General features: G+C 49.4%; 2 protein-coding genes across 2 annotated transcripts in view; both read right to left on the bottom strand.

Annotated features, from left to right (window-relative positions):
* The window catches only part of LOC127482007 (coiled-coil domain-containing protein 81-like), a 237585-nt gene that overhangs the window by 86429 nt on the left and 128472 nt on the right, over nt 1-22684 (bottom strand). The window lies entirely within an intron of this gene.
* Nucleotides 1-22684, bottom strand: part of LOC127481985 (ribosome-binding protein 1-like) — a 150349-nt gene that overhangs the window by 3667 nt on the left and 123998 nt on the right. The window lies entirely within an intron of this gene.

The following is a 22684-nucleotide window of genomic DNA, read 5'->3' as shown; positions in this document are numbered from 1 at the left end:
ACTGTGTATATGGGATATATATAAACATATATGAAATATGTACCTATATATTCACATATGCAGCTGTATATATAATTACAATTATTTTAATTTATTTAACAGAACAAATAATAGAATAAACAATTGAATATTTATTTAATTTCGTTATTTATTTATATTTCCTTAATAGGCTAATGAATGCTTTATATTTCTCTTTATCCAAAAAACTGACGCTGCTCGGTTTGGGCTTTGGGGTTTGATTTTGGGGTTTGAATTTGGGGCTTGATTTTGGGGGTTGATTGAAGCACCTGGTTTAACACCCCAGCGCGGGGTGAGGATCAGAACAGGGCTGTGTGTTGGGCCACTCCTTCAGCCAGCAGACAAATGCTAAAACATTGCCCCGACAGCTCGGCTGCCAACAATCAGACAGCAGGAACATCCTGCATTATTCCCGGCCCCCCTCGCAGGGGGGAGAAGCTGCCGGGAGTATTTTCAGCTTCCCTTTGTTCCCGGGGCGGCCCCGCTGCTCCTCTTTAATGCTGCAGCCACACAGAGCAGCTCCCGGGGCTCAGGATGGTTTGTCAGCTCGGAAAGGAACATCTTCCCCTCGGGAATGGTTCAGGGGACTGTGCGGCGTGCATATATGGAATAATATTCTAATTTGGAAATAATTGGAACAAGACACACTTGACATTGGGAGTCGGGGAGAATAACAAGGAGTTTTGGTTAATGTGACAGAGCACTTTCCATGCCTGGGAGCGAGGGGAAACAATAAAGAACTTCAGGGACTTTAATCTTGTTTGTCAAGTAATTTATCACAGTTGTTTTCATGAATCTCCCAGATAATCAGCAGCCGTGGCAAATGGAACTGGATTGAACACGAGCTCGGCTCTTGTTCTGCTCAGCTGTGTCTTGTAGCTCGACGTGTCAGGTTTGAGCCGGGCACGAGGCAGAGGCACCTTTTCAGGAGTGGTGTAACAGCTCAAACCTTGAAGAGGCTGTTGGGAAGCTTCTCTCCTCTTTATCTCCTCCTAATTCCAGTCACGGGCGTGTTTGCAGCTGCCTCTGCTCCTTCCTGAAATGAGCACATCTGGATGCCAGCGGGAGCTTCTCAACGCTTGAGGTGTCAGGATGGAGGTGATTTTAACTCGGGGGGTTCTTGCAGAGCAATCCCTGCCCTTCTGCAGCTGCTTTTCGTTGTTGTTTGAGACCTTCTGGCTCTCTGCAGCTCCCTGGCACAAGAGTGGAGCCAGGGGGGGATCTCGGGCTCTGCTCCCAGGGAACAAGGGACAGGAGAGAGGAAACGGCCTCAGGCTGTGCCAGGGGAGGGTCAGGTTGGACATCAGGAGGAATTTCTCCATGGAAAGGGTTGGAAAGCACTGGATCAGGCTGATCATCCCAGAGGTCTTTTCCAACCTGGTTGGCTCTGTGATCCTGTGTCAGGCACCAACAGAGCAGGACATTCCCACACAGGGAGGGAAGAGTCTCTCCTTCCGTGGAAAATGGGGAAACTGAGGCAGGGGAGGGGGCAGAAGGTCCCTTTGCAGGGTAATGACAGAGGCAAAACAGCCCCTGGATCTCTTGGTGCCTCCTCTGGGAGGAATTTCTCCATGGAAAGGGTTGTAGAGCACTGGATCAGGCTGTGCAGGGGAGGTGGAGTTCCCATCCCTGGAAGTGCCCAAAAAACGTGTGGCTGTGGCACTGGAGGACGTGGTCAGTGGTGGGGTTGGGTTGACAGTTGGACTTGAAGGTCTTAAAGGTCTCTTCCAACCTGAAGGATTCTGTGATTCCATGACCCGAGTTGAGCCAAAGCCACAGAAGGAATGAGCATCCAGAGGGCTTCAAACCCCCCCAAAATACAGGATGGAACCCCCCCAGCCCCAACCAACCAACCAAGGCTTTCCAAATCATCACCCCCCTCCCTTGGAGACCTGTAAGAAGTGATGCCAAGAGGAAACCTTGCCTTGAGGGGGGTGTTATTCTGTGAGAGCTGGAATGAGCCAGTGAAGGAAGAGCAGAGGGGATTTTGGGTGGGCAAAGGGGATATTGGAGCAGTGTGGGATTGAGGAGGAGCAGGGAACAAAGAGCTCTCCTGACAGCACAAGTGGAACTCTGCAAGTGTGGCCCCTGCAAGAGCCAGGCTGGGATGCAGAGCCCCCATCACTGGAATTCCCAGGGAGGTTTGGAGTCCCCAGCCCTGGAGGTGTCCAAGGAAGGCCTGGCCATGGCACTCAGTGTTCTGGGCTGGGGGACAAGGTGGGCATCAGGCACAGCTTGGACTGGGTGACCTTGGAGGTCTTTCCCAACCTCAGTGATTCTGGGGTTAAACATTGCCCAGGAAATTTCTGATTTTGCTTGGAAGGTTTGTTTTGTTTGGGGTTTTTTTTTTTTTTTTTTGCCTGGGAACTGTTTTACCCTTTTCCCCAGCTTGAGGAAGGTTTGTGGAACTGCACTTGGCACTGGGAGCTTTTTGAAGCAAAACTTCTCCATGGCTTGTTAACACCATCCAAGGGGTGGATCCCCATCCCTGGGGGATTTCACAGCCCTGTGCATGTGGCACTTGGGGACATGGCTTAGTGGTGGCCCTGGGGACTCGATGGTCTTCGGGGGTTTTCCAACCCAAACAATTCCATAATCAAACAGGTCTTTGGGATAAAGGGCACAGAATTGTCAGCACTTGGTGCTTGGGTGGCTCCCAGGTGGAATTCCTGCCCTGCTGAGCTGCTGAGAACAGCTTGTGGGACTCGGGCTGGACTGAGAGCAAACACTGGGGTGGGAGTTCAAACTGGCAGGAACTAATTTAAACCAAACACTGGGGTGGGAGTTCAAACTGGCAGGAACTAATTTAAACCAGCACTTGAAGTCCTTCCCTTCCCGAGCTGGGCCCAGGTATTGGATTTGGTGGGAGCAGCAGGGCCTGGCCAAGGTGTGCAGATCTGTCTCCATTAGTGAGCTCAGCTCAGGGTGCCTTTGGCTGCTGCAGCAGCTGTATTTTATCACTTTAAAACGCTGGGTTAATGCAGCATCAATAAATTCTGGATTAGGCAAATCTGCAAAGAAGCAACAGCCTTATCTTAATTAAGCAAAATATATGAGTCCTGCCACAGCCCATACCAGGAGCCAGTCAACCTTGTAACAGCCACTTTTTTCTTCTCTTTGATATTGCTTTTGGGTTTTTTTTTTTTACTGTAGAGATTGGGGTTGGGGCAGGAAAGCACACATCCTACAAGTGGCTGTGACAGAAGGGGACTGAGCTGTGCTCTTGAGAAGGAGGAGTTTGTCTGGTGTCTCCCCTTGCAGCCCCTTTGAAGTGGGGATGTCCCTCAGGATCTAACCCTGGGGCCTCCCACCCTCCTCCCAGACACCAGGGCTGGCAGCTTGAAGCTAAAAGCTGCTGTCTGGGACTGGGGCTGTCGAGCTTCCCAAAGAACTTGGAGTGACTTGGACAAAATGGATCTGTTTCCCTACAGTTTCTGTTTTATTTGAGGTTTGGGTTTGGTTTTGTGACCTGTGTGATCCTGTGTGAAGTGGGTGCCTTGTAAAGGGGGGATTTAAACCCCCATCTGCTCTGCCCCCCCTGCATCCCTTGGGACACTTTCACTGCTTCTGAAATGCAGTGACCATCCTGTCTGAGCTCAGTGTGTGCCAGGCTGACCATGGAATAACAGAGCCATGGAATGGTTTGGGTTTGGAGGGACCTTAAAGCCCATCCAGTGGGCAGGACACCTTCCACTGTCCCAGGCTGCTCCAAGCCCAACCTGGCCCTGGACACCTGGACACTGATGCTACTCTGAATCTCCAAACCATGAGGAGATGTATTTTCAGAGTGTTTATTCCCTGTTTTCCCTTTCCCAAGCCTCTTCACTTGCTTTGCTGTGTTCTGCTCCATCTGGGATGGTTTTATTTGGAGGGGAGTGACCTCTGTCCATATAAAGCCAGCAAAGCCCTTTCTGTTCCCACTGACTGAAGGGCAGTGGATAAACTCCAGCTCTGACTCCCCATCCCAGGGTGGGATCCCAGCTCTGAGGGAGAGGTTCCCTGTGCTGGAGCTCTCCAGCACCTGATTTCCTTCACTCCAGCACCTGATTTACAGCAGCTGCTTGGCCTGGACCTGTTTCTCTTTAACTTCTGGATTTATTTGGGAAGGAGAAATGAGTTGGGGTTGAGGTGGGGAGGTGAACACGCCTCTAAATCAGCTGCAGGGCTTCAGTTCAGCACTGACCCCTCCAAGTCCACCTGGCTCTCCTGGATTGCTTCCCTGCTTCCAGCCAAAGGGAACGTGGCAGCTGCCTCCTGTTCCACTCCAGCTGCCTCCTGCTCCACTTGGTGCATTTAACTCCTGCAGGTGAATTCCTTGCATTCTCCTGCATTCCTGTGTCCCCTGGACACACTGGAAACTCCATGGAATGTAGATTAAAGTCAACCAGCTGTGCTGGGAAGCTCCAGTGGATTCAGTCACTGGGGTAGAAGGAGCATCCTCTGTGTCTGTGAGGTGGGAGAGCCCTTCCCTGCTTCCCTTCCCTGCTTCCCCTCCCTGCTTCCCCTCCCTGCTTCCCCTCCCTGCTTCCCCTCCCTGCTTCCCTTCCCTGCTTCCCTTCCCTGCTTCCCAACCTGGACAACAGTAGGAAAGACAATTCCCCAGCCTGGAGCACTTTGGGTGCCCCTAAAAGGACAGGGGGTGTCACCACAGAGCTTTGGGGCTTCTCCACACGGGCTCTGCTCCAGGTTCTCCCCTGGGAATTGATGCTGGTTAGTGACAAAGGAGAGAGGCCCCGGGGAGCAGGAATGGTTTAGTGGCTGGTTGAGAATTCCAGGAGAATTCTGGGGCTGGAAGAAAATGCTGGTGTGCTGGGAGTTATCTGAATGTACAACATGAGGGGTGGAGGGTTGGAAACCATGGAGCTGGTGGGAGAAAATGGAAGAGAGGCAAGAGGTGTTTTACTTCCAAGTTTGAGAGTTTTGAAAATATATTACTACAGAAGTATTTTTTTTTAATGCACTTAATGATGAATTTTAGAGACTGTACAAGACCCGAGCCAGAGCAGGGAAAAGGATCTGTTCTCAATTAAAACTTAGATCAACTCTTACCACCCTCAGGCTCCTTCTCCTGCAGAGCTCCTCAGCCCACACCCACAGCAGCCCAATTCCCAGTTTGTTATACTGGGAACCAGTTGATCCTGGTGCAAGCAAGAGCAGGATGAGGCTCCTGGATCCTTCTAAAACAATCGAGTTTGGTGGTGGAACAGCAGTTCCCTCCTCCCCCTCCCCACTCCCCCAGACAATCCAACCCGATTACTCATTGCAACTTCCTGCAATCACAAAGTACAGATGGTATCAGATTGTTTGGAGGCCACCACAGATAAGCCGTGATGAGAATTCTTTGTTACCACTGATTTCCACCTCGGTTCTTTTACTTTTAAATGTTTATTCAGCGAAGGAGAAAGAAACCGTGGGGCTTTTTTCATTTCCATTTCCAAACCTCCCCGGCTCTCTGCCGGCGCCGTTTAAAACGTGGTTATGGTCAGGAAAAAAAAAACGATGCTCTGAAAAATAAATGACCTGGGGAGCGCCATAATTTTTGCCTGCTCTCTCTCCAGGCCTCCCAGATCGAATTTGCTCCGCTCTCAGATCCAAAAGATGCCCGTGCAGTTTGCCAGGGCTGCGGGAAACGTGGGATTCATTGGGAACTGTTCTCCCAGCCTTTCTCCGGAGCCGGGCTGTGCCTGGGTCCCTGCAGGCAGGACCAGCCACGTTGCTATGGCACTGATGGCCCAGTCTCTGCAGCCCATTTCTGACAGCAACCAGCAGCAGATACTTTGGAAAAGGGTTCAGGAAGCTCCTCAAAAAGGAACTGAGTGATACTTTTTTTTACCTGAATGTTCTTGTGTAGCTGGAAGTGTCTTTTTGGCCTGGTTTTCCATCTTCCCTGGGCTTTGCAAGCAGCTGCCCAGACTGCTGATTTTACCACGACGAGGTGAATTGAAACCCTGGCCCGTGGGTTTTGTGTTCCTGAGGACAGAAACCAGTTTAGCAGAACAGAGTCTCTGCCTTGCAGGTGCCAGTGGCTCAGGAGGGGCTGCTGAGGGGCTTTGCTGAGCAGGAACCAGGGATGGATGGGCAGGGACAGTGGAAAGCCTCGTGGGAGCTGGTTAATGGAGCTGGGGGGGTCTGTTCCCTCCTGCCCAACCCTCCCAGCCTGGTTCTGGGGGGACCTGTGTCTGCAATTCCTTCTCCAGCTGCTGTGATGTTGTACACTGGTGTGTTCAGCAGGAATCCCCAGGGCACTGCCCTGCTGAGCTTGGAACAGCAGCTGGAGAGAGCCCTGGCCAGGGCTGCTCTGAGCCTGGGTTTGGGGAGAGAGCCTGGCCAGCAGCTTTGCCTCTTGCTGGGCGTTTTCCCTTTTTTCATTGCTCAGACTTCCCTTTTTTGAGGCCACTGTTAAAGGGAGGCAGGTTTGGGAAAGCAGATTTCGTGGAGAGCTGGAGGGATGGGGGAGCTGTGGGGGTGTGTTGGGACCTCAGTCAGTCCCAGTAATGGTTTGGGTTGGAAGGGACCTTCAAGAGCATCCAGTGCCACCCCTGCCATGGGCAGGGACACCTTCCACCAGCCCAGGTTGCTCCAACCTGGCCTTGGACACTTCCAGGGATCCAGGAGCAGCCACAGCTTCTCTGGGAATCCCAGCCCTTCACCACCCTCACAGAGAGGAATTCCTTCCCAATATCCCATCTAGCCCTGCCCTCTGGCAGTGGGAAGCCATTCCCTGTGTCCTGTCCCTCCATCCCTTGTCCCAAGTCCCTCTCCAGCTCTCCTGGAGCCCCTTCAGGCCCTGGAAGGGGCTCTCAGCTCTCCCTGGAGCCTTCTCCTCTCCAGGTGAACCCCCCCAGCTCTCCCAGCCTGGCTCCAGAGCAGAGGGGCTCCAGCCCATGGACCATCCCCGTGGCCTCCTCTGGACCTGCTCCAGCAGCTCCAAATCCTTCTGCTCACGGGGGGGCCCCAAATGGAGTCCCAGCAGGACTTTGTGCCCAGCTGAGAAGGGCTGGGAATCCCTTGGGAATGGGCACTGACGTTTTATTGAGCTGGGCAGACACTGCATCACCTGCTTTCCACCCCAAGACCCCATCTGTCCCTCCTGCCCCACTCCCAGAGGCCCCAAAATTCCCACTTGGGGTGAACTCACTTGGCCTGGTTTTCAGCACAGAGTCCAGAGGGATCCAGGGAAACAGATCCAGGGAAACACCAAAGGGACACGAGAAGCCAAGTTATTTTTCCACATTTTTCCATATTTTTGCCACCAGAGGCCACGGGCTCAGCTGGAGGGAGCTGGAATGGCTTCACTCCCCTCCCTGTTCTCATTTTTAATTCCATCCTGGAGCATTGGGTGCCTGGATCCCCCAGCCTGGCTGCTCCTGCTGCTCCTCCCAACAACAAACCAATATTGACAGTCAGGTCAGAACACCTTAAATGCTTGGGAGAAGGTTTTTTGGTTCCTTTTCGGAGCCTGTCAGCCTGGATTATCCAGCAGAACAGGAACATTCCTGTTCTCTTCAAGCGTTAAGGATGGATCACTCTATTTTCTTCCCAAAGAACAGAGGGAAGAGAAGCAGCTGTGACAACTTAAGCATTGAAAAATCATAAATCATCTTCCCTTCCCCTTGTCCCCCCCCAGATATCATGAAAAATAAATGCGTGGAGCCCTTTGGGAAGATATTTTTTACACTTTTCATTCTTTCTGGCTGGGAGGCTTCAAAACTGTGGGGCTTTTGCCATCGTCACGTGGCTTCGGAATTGGGGGGTTTAATAAATAATAAGTACAATTAAAATGGCAAGAGGAAGCTTTGGGAATAAAAGAGTGGCCCAATCCTGGTGCTCTATGGAAAGAAATGTTCATAATACACTCAATTTCTGAAAGAAGTGGTGATAATAAGACCTCAGCTGATAAACATATCAGGCTTTACAAGAACTGTAGTTATTTAATAGTTGGGGAGAAAAACTACCTTTATTCTGTTTAATTTGTTGGGTTTTTTTAGGTTGCACATGTTCTGGGTGAATTAGTATTGGAGTCACATCACCTGAAGGCTCCTGTACACTGAATTTCTCTTCTAATTTCTGCCTGTTCTCCTTCATCCCATGAACTGTGGAACTGCCATAAAGGACGTTCTTGGCCACAGAAATGTTCTTAATCCTGATTTCAGTGCCTGCAGATGCAAAGGCTCTGCTTTAGCACCTCCTCCAAGCCCAGCTCTCACCTCTCACTGCTTGGCTGCTCCTTCTGGGCTCTGCCGTTTACTTTGCTCTGCTCTTTATTTTCCCTTGGGAAAACCTGATGTTGTGTCCCGGGAAAACCTCCCGGAGTGTTCCTTGTTGCCTCTCTCTGTCAAACCCGGGACATTTGACTTGTGTGACCCACTCAGGGTTTCATCCTTTCCCCTGCCCAACACCCAAATGCCAGAATATTCAAGCAATAAATGTTAATTCTTTTCCTTTGCCCCGTGGATGGGCTATCTGAGCACACCTGGATATATCCTCCTTCCCCAAACTTGGAATTTAACCCTCTTATCCTTGGCTGCAGAACAAAGGCAAAACACCTGGAGCACTCCGGGGGTTGAAGAGATTTTTAACCTTCCTTCTTTAAGGTTAATCATGCCCATTAGCAAAAGTTAATTAAAGTAATTAGGTTAGTTAGCATATTCCCCTTGGTCTTTGCTAAAATTCAGAATTTAGGGCTGAGATTAAGGAGAGTTTTGGGCTGTTTTTATTCCTAGGAGAGGTGCTGGTGCCCCACGAGTCCCCCGGGAGGGTTGTGCTGTTGTTTATTCCCTGTTCCCAGGAGGGGGGATCAGCCCTGGGAGTGATTCTCTCTCAGATGACTCGAGCATAAATATTGTAAGTGGCCACAGCCTGTTCTTTGCTGCCTGACTTGGTGCATTAAACTTTCATCCTCCTCATCCCCCCCTCCCGGTGCCCTCCAGAATCGGGTGGTGAAAATAGAAGGATTTGTTTCTCCCCCGAGGGAATTACACTGTGCTGGGGCCAAGGAGGATGTTTAAAGATCTTCTGTGCCATTGCTTCTGTTTAGTCTTACAGCTTGTCCTCAGCTATTCCGACATCTCCTGCATTTGGAGCTGTGATGTTTTGGCTACCAGCGATCTCCTGCTCTCCTCTGACATCACTGACACTCACACTGGAGACACTTCAGCTCCAATCTCGTCTCACATGAGGGGAAAAGGAGGTTTTTCTCTTTTCTGCCTTTTTTTTTTTTTTCTTTTGACAGCACAGATGTGATTTCCCACCTGCTGGTTCCACACCCACCAGAGCGGGGGCACAGGAAACCTCCCCCCTGCTTCTTTGCACGGCTTTGCTTTCAGAGGAAGGCTTTGAAACCTCTCCCATCTCTTGGATGGAGTAGAGAAGATTGATGTGGATATTGGGAATATATCCTTCCCTGGGAGGGTGGGGAGGGGCTGGGCTGGAATTCCCAGAGAAGCTGGGGCTGCCCCTGGATCCCTGGAAGTGTCCAAGGCCAGGTTGGAACAACCTGGGCTAGAGGAAGGTGTCCCTGCCCATGGCAGGGGTGGAATGGGATGAGCTTTAAGGACCCTTCCCACCCAAACCATTCCATGATTTTCTCTCAGCTCCTCATTAACTCCTTGCCTGCCTTGCTCTGATGGTGGAGCTGCTCCAGAGTTTCTGTTCTGCTGCTGCAGAAGCTGCAGCCCCTCAGCTCTCCAGCAGTGCCCAGCCAGGGCCATGGCCGGGATTCCCTGGATTCCTCAGGATCTCAGCACAGCCCTGAGTTCCCCCTGTGCCAGCAGCACTGCAGTGTGTGCAACTCTGCCTGCTTTTAATTACTGGAAAAACAAAAGTTAGTGGGGGGATATAAGACCTTGCTCAAGGTCATGTACAAGAGAGAGAACTAAATCCAAGGATTTGGGTCATCATGGAATGGTTTGGGTGGAAAGGGACCTTCAAGATTACCCAGTTCCACCCCCTGCCATGGGCAGGGACACCTTCCCCTAGCCCAGGTTGCTCCAACCTGGCCTTGGACACTTCCAGGGATCCAAGGGCAGCCACAGCTTCTCTGGGAATTCCATCCCAGCCCCTCCCTGGGAAGAATTCCTTCCCAATATCTCATCTAACCCTCCTCTCTGTCAGTTTAAAGCCATTCCCCCTTGTCCTATCAGCCCATGCCCTCTTTGACTTTGCCATTGAACCTTCTTTGATCTCCAGGGAAAGCTGAGCTTGATAAAAGATGGAGAGCTGAGATCAACCCTGAGCAGCCTCTGCAGCCAGAAGGGGCTGGGGAGACTCTCCCCAAAACCACCCGAGAGTTCAGGGTGAGTAAGAGGAGTAAAATCCAGGAGGAATAATAATTGAGTGAAGGATAAAGGGACAAAGTGAGTAAATCACAATCTTTATGCAGGGATAATATTTCTTGCTGCCCAAAGAGAATATTAAGCTAGGAAAAAAAAAAAAAAGAAAAAAAAAGGAAAAAAAAAAGCACTAAGCAGAAAAAGTTATTAAGAAAAGATAATAGAGGGAAGGGAATATTATGCTGATTCTCCCAACAGTTATGAATGAATATAGATACACTGTCTGTGATAAAAGAAACACATTTCTCCGAAGGGAATTGAAAAAAAAACAAAACAACAGTCATTGCCAAACACTTGAGCTGTCTTTCAAATGCTGAGCACCAAAATAACCCACCTTTTCAAGTCTGGTGTTGATAAGTCCTAATCGGACCCTTTGAGTCATAAAAACATTTGCAGATTTCGATCTCCCCGTAGAGGAGCAATAAATCAAAAAGATGGGACAGACACTCCTCCAGGAGCAGCCCCTGGATCAGTCGTGCAGCACTTAAAAATAAAAGTGCCAAAGGAAAACCTGTCTGGTGTGTGGTGTTTGCAGCAGATCAAGTGTTCCTGGCTTGTGACAGTAATCAACGGGGCTGTGGAAGCAGCTCCTTGGCAAAAGCTCCAGAATTAGAAAATCCAAGGGTGTCTCCACACTGCAGGAGTCAATTGGCTGCATTAAAGGAGGGACTTGTCAAATACAGAATAAAATTGGGTGTTTTTTCAAGTTCACCCCCGACTTGAGGCGGGTTTTGAGTGTTCCTGGCTGAAGTTCCTGCAGCTGGGCAGTGGTCCCTTAAACCAGGGAAGGTTTTTGGGGTGGAAACTGCTGCAAATCAGCTGCCCAAGGGAGTCATTCCCTCAGTCCTTGGCTGGGGGACACTCAGCAGGGACAAGGAATGGCACAGGGACAGTCACTGGGAATGGCAGGGCAGGGATGGAGATGGGGTTTGTGTCCAGCTCTGCTGAGCCCCCAAATGCAAAGTCTGGTTAAACCCTGCCTTGTGCCAGAACTGGGCATCAGCAGCTGGGTGGAAAAGGTGGAAAACACACAAATAGGGAGGTTTTGAGCTGCACAAACTCTTTGGCTGTGCTAACCCACCTGTGGAAGGCTCCCTGCTCTCTAAATCTCTAATGTGCCCTCATTAATCACTGCTGCAGCATCTGCTGCCTTGTCCTGCAGACAGGGCCACATCCTGCCCCAGGAGCACAGAAAAACCTTTATTCTGGCCCCATTCTGTGCCAGGGGATGTGCCAGTGTCAGCTCCACACTGCACAGGCAGGGTCACAGTCCTTCCTCAGGAAGATGGGCCAGCCTGGAGCTGGGGAATGGGATTTTCCAGGCTCTCAGAAGAGGAGGAACTGGGTGAAGTTTGATGGTACAGAGGAGTTCAGAGATCATGGTCCTCCCTGACCTGGAAATTTTGACACTCCTTGCAGGTTTTCCCCTAAAAAGGTCCTTTCCCAGGGAACCTTTTTGTGGTGGAAACTGCTGCAAATCAGCTGCCCAAGGGAGTCATTCCCTCAGTCCTTGGCTGGGGGACACTCAGCAGGGACAAGGAATGGCACAGGGACAGTTACTGTGGGAATGGCAGGGCAGGGATGGAGATGGGGTTTGTGTCCAGCTCTGCTGAGACCCCAAATGCAAAGTCTGGTTAAACCCTGCCTTGTGCCAGAACTGGGCATCAGCAGCTGGGTGGAAAAGGTGGAAAACACGCAGTGAGGGAGGTTTTGAGCTGCACAAACTCTTTGCAGCCAGAGAGACCCCAGGAGTTGATAATGTTGGGAGAAGCTTGGAAAAAGGCTGTAAAGAACAGGCCTGATGTGGCAAAGGTTGTAGGGAAGTCCCAGGGAAGAGGGTTCAGCTGTGGTTGATGCTCCAGTGTGTGGCCTGGATCCCAAAGCCAGGCTCAGGGGGTGCCTGGAAGGAAATAGGGATGGTTTTGGTCTTCCCAGAGGTGCCAAAGGGCTCTTGGCTGGTTCCCAACAAGGGCAGCACCTACTCCTGGGCAAGGTGTCTCCAGAGGTGGGGGAAACATCCTCATGCCATGGGAGGGAGTCATGGCCAGCTCTGAACTCCCACTGGATGGTGGGGAAGAGCATTTCCCAACTTCTGTGGAGGTTTGCTGGGACAAAGAGCAGAGGAATTGGGGTTTCTTTGCTGCATTGTTGTGATGAGGAAAAAATTGAGTGTGGCCATTTGGTTTATATGGAAAGAAGGGCTCTTCTTATCACAGAATCCTGGAATGGTTTGGGTTGGAAGGGACCTTCAAGAGCATCCAGTGTCACCCCCTGCCATGGGCAGGGACACCTTCCACTAGCCCAGATTGCTCCAACCTGGCCTTGGACACTTCCAGAAATCCAGGGGCAGCCACAGCTTCTCTGGGAATTCCATCCCAGCCCCTCCCCACACTCAGAGGGAGGAATTTATTCCCAACATCCCATCTAACCCTGCCCTCTGGCAGTCTGAAGCCATTCCCCCTTGTCCTGGCACTCCAGGTCCTTTTAAATAGCCTCTCTCCATCTTTTTTGTAGGTCCTGGAAGGCCCCAGTGAGGTCACCCCAAAACCTGCCTCCTCCAGGCTGCACAACCCCAAGTTTCCCAGCCTTTCCTCGCAGCAGAGCTGCTCCAGCCCTCTGAATCCACTCCCCTGCACTCCCTCCCTCCTCAGCTGTTATTCTTTTCACTTGGAGACCTGATTGAAAAATAAAGGCTTTTTTTTTTTTGTTTGCCTTTCCCCCCTCTCTCTGGAATGAGCTCTGCTCTCCATGCACGGGCTCCTCCACGTTTTGGAAGGCTCACATAACTGCTGGGTGCAGAACTGGGGAGGGATTAGTGTCTGGGGCTTAGACATGTGTTGGGTGTGTATGGATGGGCTAAATCCCCCCAAAATCCCCTGGAGATGTGCCCTGAGATCCTCCTGCAAATCCAACCTGGGAGCAAAGGTGCTCCTGCCCAGCTGGTGGACAGGGAGGAACTTGTGTGTGTTGCTACTCCAGAAACCTCTCTTAAAACAGCATTTTAATTGCTGTTACAGCTGCTCTGCTGTCAGTCTGACACCTGGCTGAGATCAACCACTTCCTAATTTCAGTTTAGGATTAAACCCTGCCTATCCCTGCACCAGTGAGTGATGGGAACAAACTGGGCCTTCCCTCCAGGGCAGCTCTCTGATGACTTGGGCTCATGGAGCAGCAGCAGCTCTTCAGCCCTTGTGCCCCTGGGGAATTCAGTGGCACAGGAAAAAGCAAAAATGTATCTTTGATCCTTTTTTTCTGAGCCCTTTGGACCAACTGAGGAGCTAATTAATGATCCACAGGGCCCAGCCTTCACCAGGGTGCAGTAAGTGATGGGAAGGGAACTCTGAGTTATCACCTTCCTCTCCCTCAATCCATTCAGGATGTACAAAACCCAGTGTCCTGTGAGTGAAAATCTACTGTAAAAGAATTATCACCCATTTTATGAATTAGCATCATTCCAATGTAAAGCTCAGGGTTTGATTCTTGAATTAATTGCTTACTCCCTTTCAGGCTGTGCTTCCTTTCTGTTGAACTCTGCAGCAAACAGGGATATTTTTCCAAGACAGCAGCTCACACAATGGTATTCCCACTGCTTCCCACTAACCAGGGGGGCAGCTGCAAGGCCATTTGGACATTTTAGCTTTCCAGGGCATGTGCAAATTCTGTTGGATGTTGTTCTGCTCCCTGTGGGAAGCAGTTTGTGTTTCTCTGACAACATTTTGGGGGGTGTGCCACAGACTCCTGGACTCCTCTAACACTTCAGAATTCCAGTCTTGTTTATTTTCGGGCACCTGAGCTGGTTTTTTCATCTGTTTTATGATTTGCATGTTGGGTTTGGGCCAACAGAGCCTGGATTTAAGTGTCCTGATGGACGGAAATGAAAGAGCACAGGGAAGGGTTAACTGGGAAAGGTTTGGCTCTCAAGTCTGTTGGAAGGATTGGGATGATTTACAGGGAATGGGCATTTTTAAACTGGCACAACTCTCAGCCTGGTGTGTCCAAACCCATCCAACAGACCCACATCCATCCTTCAGCCCAGTTATTCCAGTAACAGCAACTCCCAGGGATGTGCTGACACAAGGCTGGGAAATGGTTACCTGGGAGAGCTGTTTTTACCTGCTCTCTTTTCTGCCTTTATTAAAATTTAGCCTATAATTTCCATAAAATATGGCTACTTTAATAAAAAGGAAATTTGGTAGTTAAAGAAACAAGCACTGCAGTAAGAACTGAGGGGAGCCTGGTTCCTTCAGCTGACTTTGAATTCCATTAATTGATACCCCTTTAAATGAATGTTTGCTGGGGTGGACACAAAGGAAAAAACTAAAATGGTGGCTTTTTAATTTTAATGGCTTCAATTTAGTGGTTTCATTTTAATGGCTTAAAATTCCTTGGTGCTCCAGAGCTGCCTGTTTGGCACAGCCTGTGGTAACTTGTATTTGAATTTTGGAGGCAAAATTTGGTGTGGCTGGTCTTGCCTTTGTGTCAGAGATGCCCCAGAGCAGAGTAGCTGTGACTGCAGCCTCTGCCTGCATTGATTAGCTGCTCTTGGGCTGGCTGTTTAATTAGTGTTAACCAGCCCAGGCTCATTTGAGCAGACAGACACCTGGAAGCTCTGTGGGTTTCCACGTGGCAGGAATTGATGTTTGGGTTAGGAATGACCTTTCCCTGCACACTCCCCCTGCAGAGATATTCAAACCCACCAGAGAGGGTGCTGGGGTGTAAATCCCAGGATCACAGAGTCAGCCAGGTTGGAAAAGATCTTTGGGATCATGGAGTCCAACCAAGTTGTGGTTTATCCATCACTGGGAAGATGCAACAAAACCCACCTGGAGGGTGGAACAAATTTATTTCATGTTTGCAAATAACTTCATGTGGTGACCAGAGGAGGCACCAGGAGATCCAGGGGATGTTTTACCTCTGTCATTACCCTGCAAAGGGACCTTCTGCCCCCTCCCCTGCCTCAGTTTCCCCATTTTCCATGGAAGGACAGACTCTTCCCTCCCTGTGTGGGAATGTCCTGCTCTGTTGGTGCCTGACACAGGATCACAGAGTCAGCCAGGCTGGAAAAGACCTCTGGGATCATCGAGTCCAACCTGTGACCCAACCCCACCTTGTCCCCCCCACCATGGCACTGATGCCACATCCAGGCTCTGCTCAAACCCCTCCAGGGACGGGGACTCCCCCCCTCCCTGGGCAGCCCATTCCAAGGGCTGATCCCTCTCTCTGGGAAGAACTTCTTCCCCATGGCCAACCTAAACCTGCCCTGGGGCAGCTCCAGGCTGTGCCCTCTTGTCCTACTGCTGGTTCCTGGGAGCAGAGCCCGACCCCCCCCGGCTCCCCCCTCCTGGCAGGGAGTTGCAGAGAGTGAGAAGGTCTCCCCTGAGCCTCCTCCTCTGACCACTGTCTCTGTAAAGCACTTCTTCCTGATGTCCAACCCTGGAATGGGCTCCAGCTCCTCCCCAGCTGAGCCCCCGGCGCTTTTCCTCCCTGCAACCTGTTGAGAAGCAAATGTTTGGGAGCCACTCCCGCCGATCCCTTCTGCCGTTTGCCACGGGCTTTTCCAGCCCTTCTGTCGGCAGAGGGTCCAGCTGGACTGGGCTGGCAGGGACAGGCAGCCCAGGGATGTTGGCTCCATCAGCTGGGAGCAGGGTGATCCGGGCTGACACTGAGGGGTGCTGGACTGGGAGCACTGGAGCAGGATGCTCTTGGAGCAGGATGCTCTTGGAGCAGGATGCTCTTGGAGCAGTGCACTGCAGGATTGGAGCGCTGCCCAAGGCTCTGAGACCTCCAGTCCTGGAGCAGCTGCACAGCAACAACCCCAGGCTTCATCACCCCTCTTTCAGAGCAACATTTGCCATGAGAATCTTGATTTTTGGCGTATTTGGGTAAAGAAGTTTGGGGCAGTTTTCAAGCCAAAGCACTTGTGTGCTTTGCATTCCCACGAGTGTGTAAATGGGGATTTCCTTGCACGGCTTCCCTGGCACAGGCAGAGGGTTCTCATTGCTCTCAGGAATTCAGGAATCCTAAAAGGTTAAGCCTGTGGGGTGTTCTCAACCCTGCAAGAATTAATGTGGTGACATTTAACTGCTAATAAAAAAAAAAATTCATTTTTTGCCTTCCCACACCCTCCCTCCCCCCCTTTTTCCTTGGAAAACCACACGAGTTGTTTGCTTTGCAGTGGTGCCTATTTCAAATTATTTTAAGACAAATCAGGACCTTCCTGTTAATTTCTTGGACAAGAAAGACTTTTGACATATTTGGCTTCTTAAAAATATCTTTATTTATTTGCCAACTCAATGCAAGAAATGAGAGAATAACCCTGGTTTGGGGGCTTGGACCATAATCCCATGAAATCTTTTCCCCCCAGGCTCTAGATTATGATTTTTCCCTTTTCCTCCTCCTTTTTTCATCCTTTTTCCCCCCCCTCTCTTTTTTCCCCCACAACAATTAAATCCAGAACTATTAATATTAGTTATACTCTCCATAAAAATCAGTCCATTCATCAGAATAAACAACCACTCTCTCAAATGATTATAACAAAAAACAGCTGAGTTAACACACATTTCCCTACCTTGTGAGGGGATGACTCTTGCAGGGCAGCATAAAAACTGATTAATGCACTTTGGTTCCCCTGGTTGCCTTAAGAAATAGAAAACATTAATATTTTTCAATTAAATATTAAGAGCAGCGAGGCAAGGGGTGATCTGCTTGTGCAGTTTCCTAGAGCTGAGAGTCCTGATGAGGTGAAAAGCTGATCGATCTTCCATTTCAATTAATTTAAGAGTTTCAATTCTATGGAGTCAAATGCACAGAAACAAGGTCGGTGTGAGGTAGAAATTCAGGGACATGGTGCAGGTGCCTTATTTTGTGGAACTTCCTGTCAAACATTCGGGAAAATCCAGCCCAACAAAACCCAGCCCGAAAAAACCCAGTTCAACAAAATCCAGCCCAAAAAAACAGCCCAACAAAACCCAGCCCAACAAAACCCAGCCCAACAAAACCCTGCTCCAAAAAACCTAGCCCAACAAAACCCAGCCCAAAAAAATCCAACCCAACAAAACCCAGTCCAACAAAACCCAGCCCAAAGCACCCAGTTCAACAAAATCCAGCCCAACAAAACCCAGCCCAAAAAACCCAGTTCAACAAAATCCAGCCCAAAAAAACCCAGCCCAAAAAAATCCAGCCCAAAAAAACCCAGCCCAAAATAACCCAGCCCAAAAAAACCCAGTTCAACAAAATCCAGCCCAAAAAAACAGCCCAACAAACCCCAGCCCAACAAAACCTAGCCCAACAAAACCCAGCCCCAAAAAATCCAACCCAACAAAACCCAGTCCAACAAAACCCAGCCCAAAGCACCCAGTTCAACAAAATCCAGCCCAACAAAACCCAGCCCAAAAAACCCAGTTCAACAAAATCCAGCCCAACAAAACCCAGCCCAAAAAAATCCAGCTCAATAAAACCCAGCCCAATAAAACCCAGTCCAAAATAACCCAGCCCAATAAAACCCAGTTCAACAAAAACCAGCCCAACAAAACAGCCCAAAAAATCCCAGCCCAATAAAACTCAGCCCAACAAAACCCAGCCTAACAAAACCCAGCCCAATGTATTGCCTGCATTTTATCAGGACTAATAAATCATTGATCCCAGTTGCCCATCAGGACTAATAAAACCCCTGGTCCCAGTTGCCCACCAGCTCCCTGAGGAGAATAAGGATTTGGGATGGATCACTATTGACAGCCAGAGGGTACCAGGCTCTTTTCCAGCCCCTTTTTGGTAAACCTCTCCCTTCCTTTTGTACCATTTATTTTTATTTTTAATTCTCATAGCTTTTTTTAAAATTGTCATACCTTATTTATTATTATTTTTAATTCTCACTGCTTATTATTTTTTTTAATTGTCACATCTTCTTTATTACTTTTTTTTTTTTAATTGTCATAACTTATTTCATCCCATTATGGAAAGCAAGTCCCTGGAGAGCAGCTCAGGTTGGCTTTGATCCATGATGTTGTTTACTCTTGTTTCACAACCCATTAGAGATGCTCAAGGATGTAAACCAAGAGATCCATCAGGGAAAGCCTCACCAGCCAGTTGCTGCAGATGTCCCCACGTCCTGATGGCAGTGGCAGGAGGCAGAGTCCTGAGAAAGCCCTTTTTTTGTGCAAATAGAGCTCAGAATCCTAATAAAGTCCTTTTTGGGGGCCAATAGAGCTCGGATGGAGTCTGGAGATCAGCAGGAGCCTCACTAAGATTGGCCCCAAACTCTGCTCTTCAGCTTCTCACCTTTAGGTTGGGGTGGGGTTGGTTTGTGGAGCCCCCAGAGATCCATGGAATGAGAGCTGGGAATAAACCCTGGGTGGCTGCTGGGATTGGGAACGTGTCCCTGCTCCTGATGGACAAGAGGAAACGGCCTCACATTGTGCCAGGGAAGGTTCAGGGTGGATAGCAAGGAAAATTTCATCATCCTGAGGGTTGTCCAGCCCTGGGGATTCAAAACAGGAATTGTTCCCTGGGAAGCTGCTTTGACTTGGAGCTTTATTTACTGGGAAGGCAAAATTAATTAGAGAATGATTGCAGAGAAAAATCAGGCATCTGTGGGACTGTGTGGAGACAAATCCTGCCTGGCAAACACAGGGATCCCATCCCTGGAAGTGTCCAAGGCCAGGTTGACGGGGCTTGGAGCAACCTGGGCTAGTGGAAGGTGCCCCTGGCCATGAATGAGATGATCCTTGATGTCCCTTCCAACCCAAACCATTCCATGAGTCCATGTGCTGGTTTAGATGGGATATTGGGAAGGAATTCTTCCCTGGGAGGGTGGTGATGGGCTGGGATGGAATTCCCAGAGAAGCTGTGGCTACCCTGGATCCCTGGAAGTGTCCAAGGCCAGGCTGGAGCGACCTGGGCTGGTGGAAGGTGTCCCTGCCCATGGCAGGGGGTGGAACTCCATGGTCTGTAAGGTCCTGCCAACCCAAACCATTCCAGGATTCCATGGTTCTATGAAGCTGAACATCTGGAAAGAGGATTAACATCAGGAATCTCTTCAACAGAACTGTCCAGGGGATCTCCCAGCCCTGTGCATGTGGCACTTGGGGACATGGGGCAGTGGTGACCTTGGGAAATGGTTGGACTTGATGGTCTTACAGGTGTTTTTAACCCAACAATTCCATGATCCCGTTCTGTTTTCCATCTGACAGGATGACACCCACTACACCCACCCTTGGGAACGACCTGCTCTGCCCCTGGTGCCCCAAAAGGACAATTTCTGTCCCAAATCCACGGCCACAAAGCCCCATCTTCTTACTCAAGTGTTGCCAGTGGATGCATCCCCTGGGCTTCTCCTGGTTCCTCCTGGAGAGGAACATCAGGCACCAAAAAATCCCAGCAGTGTCTCGTGGCAGCAACACGAGCTGGATGGAAATATCCCACTCAGTTTGTGGCAGCTGCCAAACGTGGGGGGGGTTTGAGGCAGTTTTTTTTTCTCCCTGGAAGTTTTGTTTCATCCCACAAGTGGGCAGAAAATAAAGCAGTGAGGAGTCCCAGCCCATCCCACCCCTCCTGGCATTTGGTCTTGTTTTCCAAGCACTGAGGCACAGGAAGAAATGTGAAGGGAGGACTTTTTTAAGCTTCATTTTTTTTGTGCATTTAGGTGAGTTTACTCCTTGAAATAATGCAAGGATTAGGGGGCTGGAGGAGGTGTGGGCTTGGGAATCTGTGGAATTAAAGCCAAACTGGAACATTCATTCTTACCAGGGCAAAAAGGGCTCTGAAGGGATTTTCTGTGCCAGGTCTTTTTGATGGTCAAGAAGCTTCAAACTCCAGCTCAACCACCTCCCTCCAACCCCTTGGTCCTTACAGAGTTATTCCCAATATCCTGAAAAATGGCAACTCTAACAAACACAATTTCATGGGAGGGTTGTGCTGATCACCTATTTTTCTGTAGTCTTCTCCCCTTCTGAAAGCAGAGCATTATTTAAAGTGTCAGGCCCCAAAAATCTCCTAAATGATGAGTTTGGAACAAGGGCAGGCCACAGGACTGAGGTGCTCTGAGGGGCTGGAGGAGGAGTGGGATTGGGAATCTGTGGAATTAAAGCCAAACTGGAGCATTCATCCCTAGCAGGGCAAAAAGGGCTCTGAAGGGATTTTCTGTACCAGGTCTTTTTGATGGTCAAGAAGCTTCAAACTCCAGTTCAGTCACCTCCCTCCCACCCCTTGGTCCTTATTCCCAATATCCTAAAAAATGGCAACTCTAACAAAAAAACACTTTTATGGGAGGGTTGTGCTGATCAGGTATTTTTCTGTAGTCTTTTCCCTATCTAAACCCAGAGCATTATTTAAAGTGTCAGCCCCCAAAAATCTCCTAAATAATGAGTTTGGAACAAGGGCAGGCCACAGGGTTTTGCTCTGAGGGTTCATCCAGCATTCACTGAGCTCCCAAAATCCTCAGCCAGCTCTTCCCCAAAACATTTACAACCAAACTGCTCCCTGCATCACTCGGGGATTTAGTGACAGAAATTGTTAGAAGAGCCATAATATAATTTGTAAATGATGTTGATTTACTCATTCCAAAGCCTTTTGAAGCAAATAGATTGTGTTCATTTTCTCCCACGAGCTGTACATTCAGAGTAACCACTGAAACACTCCATTTAAATATATATGCAATTAAACTAATGATGTTTTAGAACATCCTAAATAACAACACAGCGCGAGGACAGCTGTCCATATCCTCTATTTAGGTTTACAGTTCTGCTGCACAGTTTGCTGGGTTAGTTTTCCTATAAATAATAGTGTAAATCACCCATTTTCCTGCCTCTCAAAGAGCAGCAGCTGCCCCCCACTCAGAGCTGGCAATTAGATGAGGGAAAGGATGGAAACAAAGGCCAGGGTTGAAAGAAAAAAGCTCTTCAGGTGTAATATTGGTGTAAAGCTTAATGCTTTCAGATGGTGTAAAGAGACTCCAGGGGAAAGGAGAATTAGGCCCTGTAATATCCAGTGTAATTATGCAAATTGATATTACAGAAAGGGCTTTCAATTGGGAATGCTCAACAACATTTCACTGGTGCCAGGTCATTAATCTGGGTGGGAGTCAGTTCAGCAGGAGACTTGTCTTGGGTTCAGGAACGTGGCCAGGGCTGTGCTGAAGTGATTCCACGTGACAACCTGGATTCCAGATGTTAAACTGCATGGAATCATGGAACCATGGAATGGCTTGGATTGGAAGGGATATCAAGAATCATCCCATTCCACCCCCTGCCATGGGCAGGGACACCTTGGACAGCCTGGCCTTGGACACTCCCAGGAATGGGATCCCTGCATTTCCCAGGCAGGGATTTGTCTCCCCACAGTCCCACAGTTCTATGAATTTTCTTTCTCTCCTCTGCAATCATCCTCTAATTCATTTTGCCTCCTCAGTAAATAAAGCTCCAAGTGAAACCAACTTCCCAGGTAACAGTTCCTGTTCCGAAGGCACATAAACCCCCAACACCTCCATCACCTCTGAATTGAAATAATTACTGCTGCTGTTTGCCACTAAACCTTCTGAGGGCCTTCCATTCATGGAGGAATCCACTAATGTTCAGCTTGTTAGGAGATGAGACCCCTCATTAACTCGGAGTATTAAATGAAACAGTTGAGTTGGTAACCAAATCGACAAAGGAACAGCTGAGTCTCTCTGTGATTAGGGACTTTGTCATCTTGTTCATGGATTAATTATATGGTCCATTATACTGAAATGTGTTTTTGATATCAAGACTAGTTTTGTTCTTGAGTTTTTCTACTTGCCAGCTGCTTTAATGTTCTTTATCTTTCTGGGAACAAGCAGCAAATTATAGATTTCTGCACTTGAAGGACGAATTTAGAACATAGTCTTGAATGGCTGTTATTTAAAAGAAGTTCAAGGATAAATGTAGAGAGAACAATCTGCAGAAGGGGGAGTCTGGTGCAGCTCTTCTCTGCTGTGATGTGGCCCTGAAAGCAAACAAACAAACAGGAACAGCCTGGGAAATGGGCTGGAAAGCTGCACACGCTTCCTGGGAAGAGATGTGGGAGGGAAATCCTCGGAGAGAAAGTCATGGTTCAGTGTTGTGGGGCTGTGCAGGGGTTACCCTGACACATCAGCCACAGGCCCCAAGAATCCAAGGGATTTCTAGTTGTAGAATCCCAGAATGGTTTGGGTTGGAAGGGACCTTAAATCCCATCCAGTGCCACCCCCTGCCATGGGCAGGGACACCTTCCACCAGCCCAGGTTGCTCCAGCCTGGCCTTGGACACTTCCAGGGATCCAGGGGCAGCCACAGCTTCTCTGGGAATTCCAGCCCAGCCTCTCACCCCCCTCCCAGGGAGGAA

This window comes from Manacus candei, unplaced genomic scaffold, assembly GCF_025592945.1.
Source record: "Manacus candei isolate 608988 ecotype Guabito, Panama unplaced genomic scaffold, ASM2559294v1 h1tg000084l, whole genome shotgun sequence".
Classification (NCBI taxonomy): domain Eukaryota; kingdom Metazoa; phylum Chordata; class Aves; order Passeriformes; family Pipridae; genus Manacus; species Manacus candei.
This window is presented reverse-complemented; position numbering and strand designations above follow the sequence as displayed.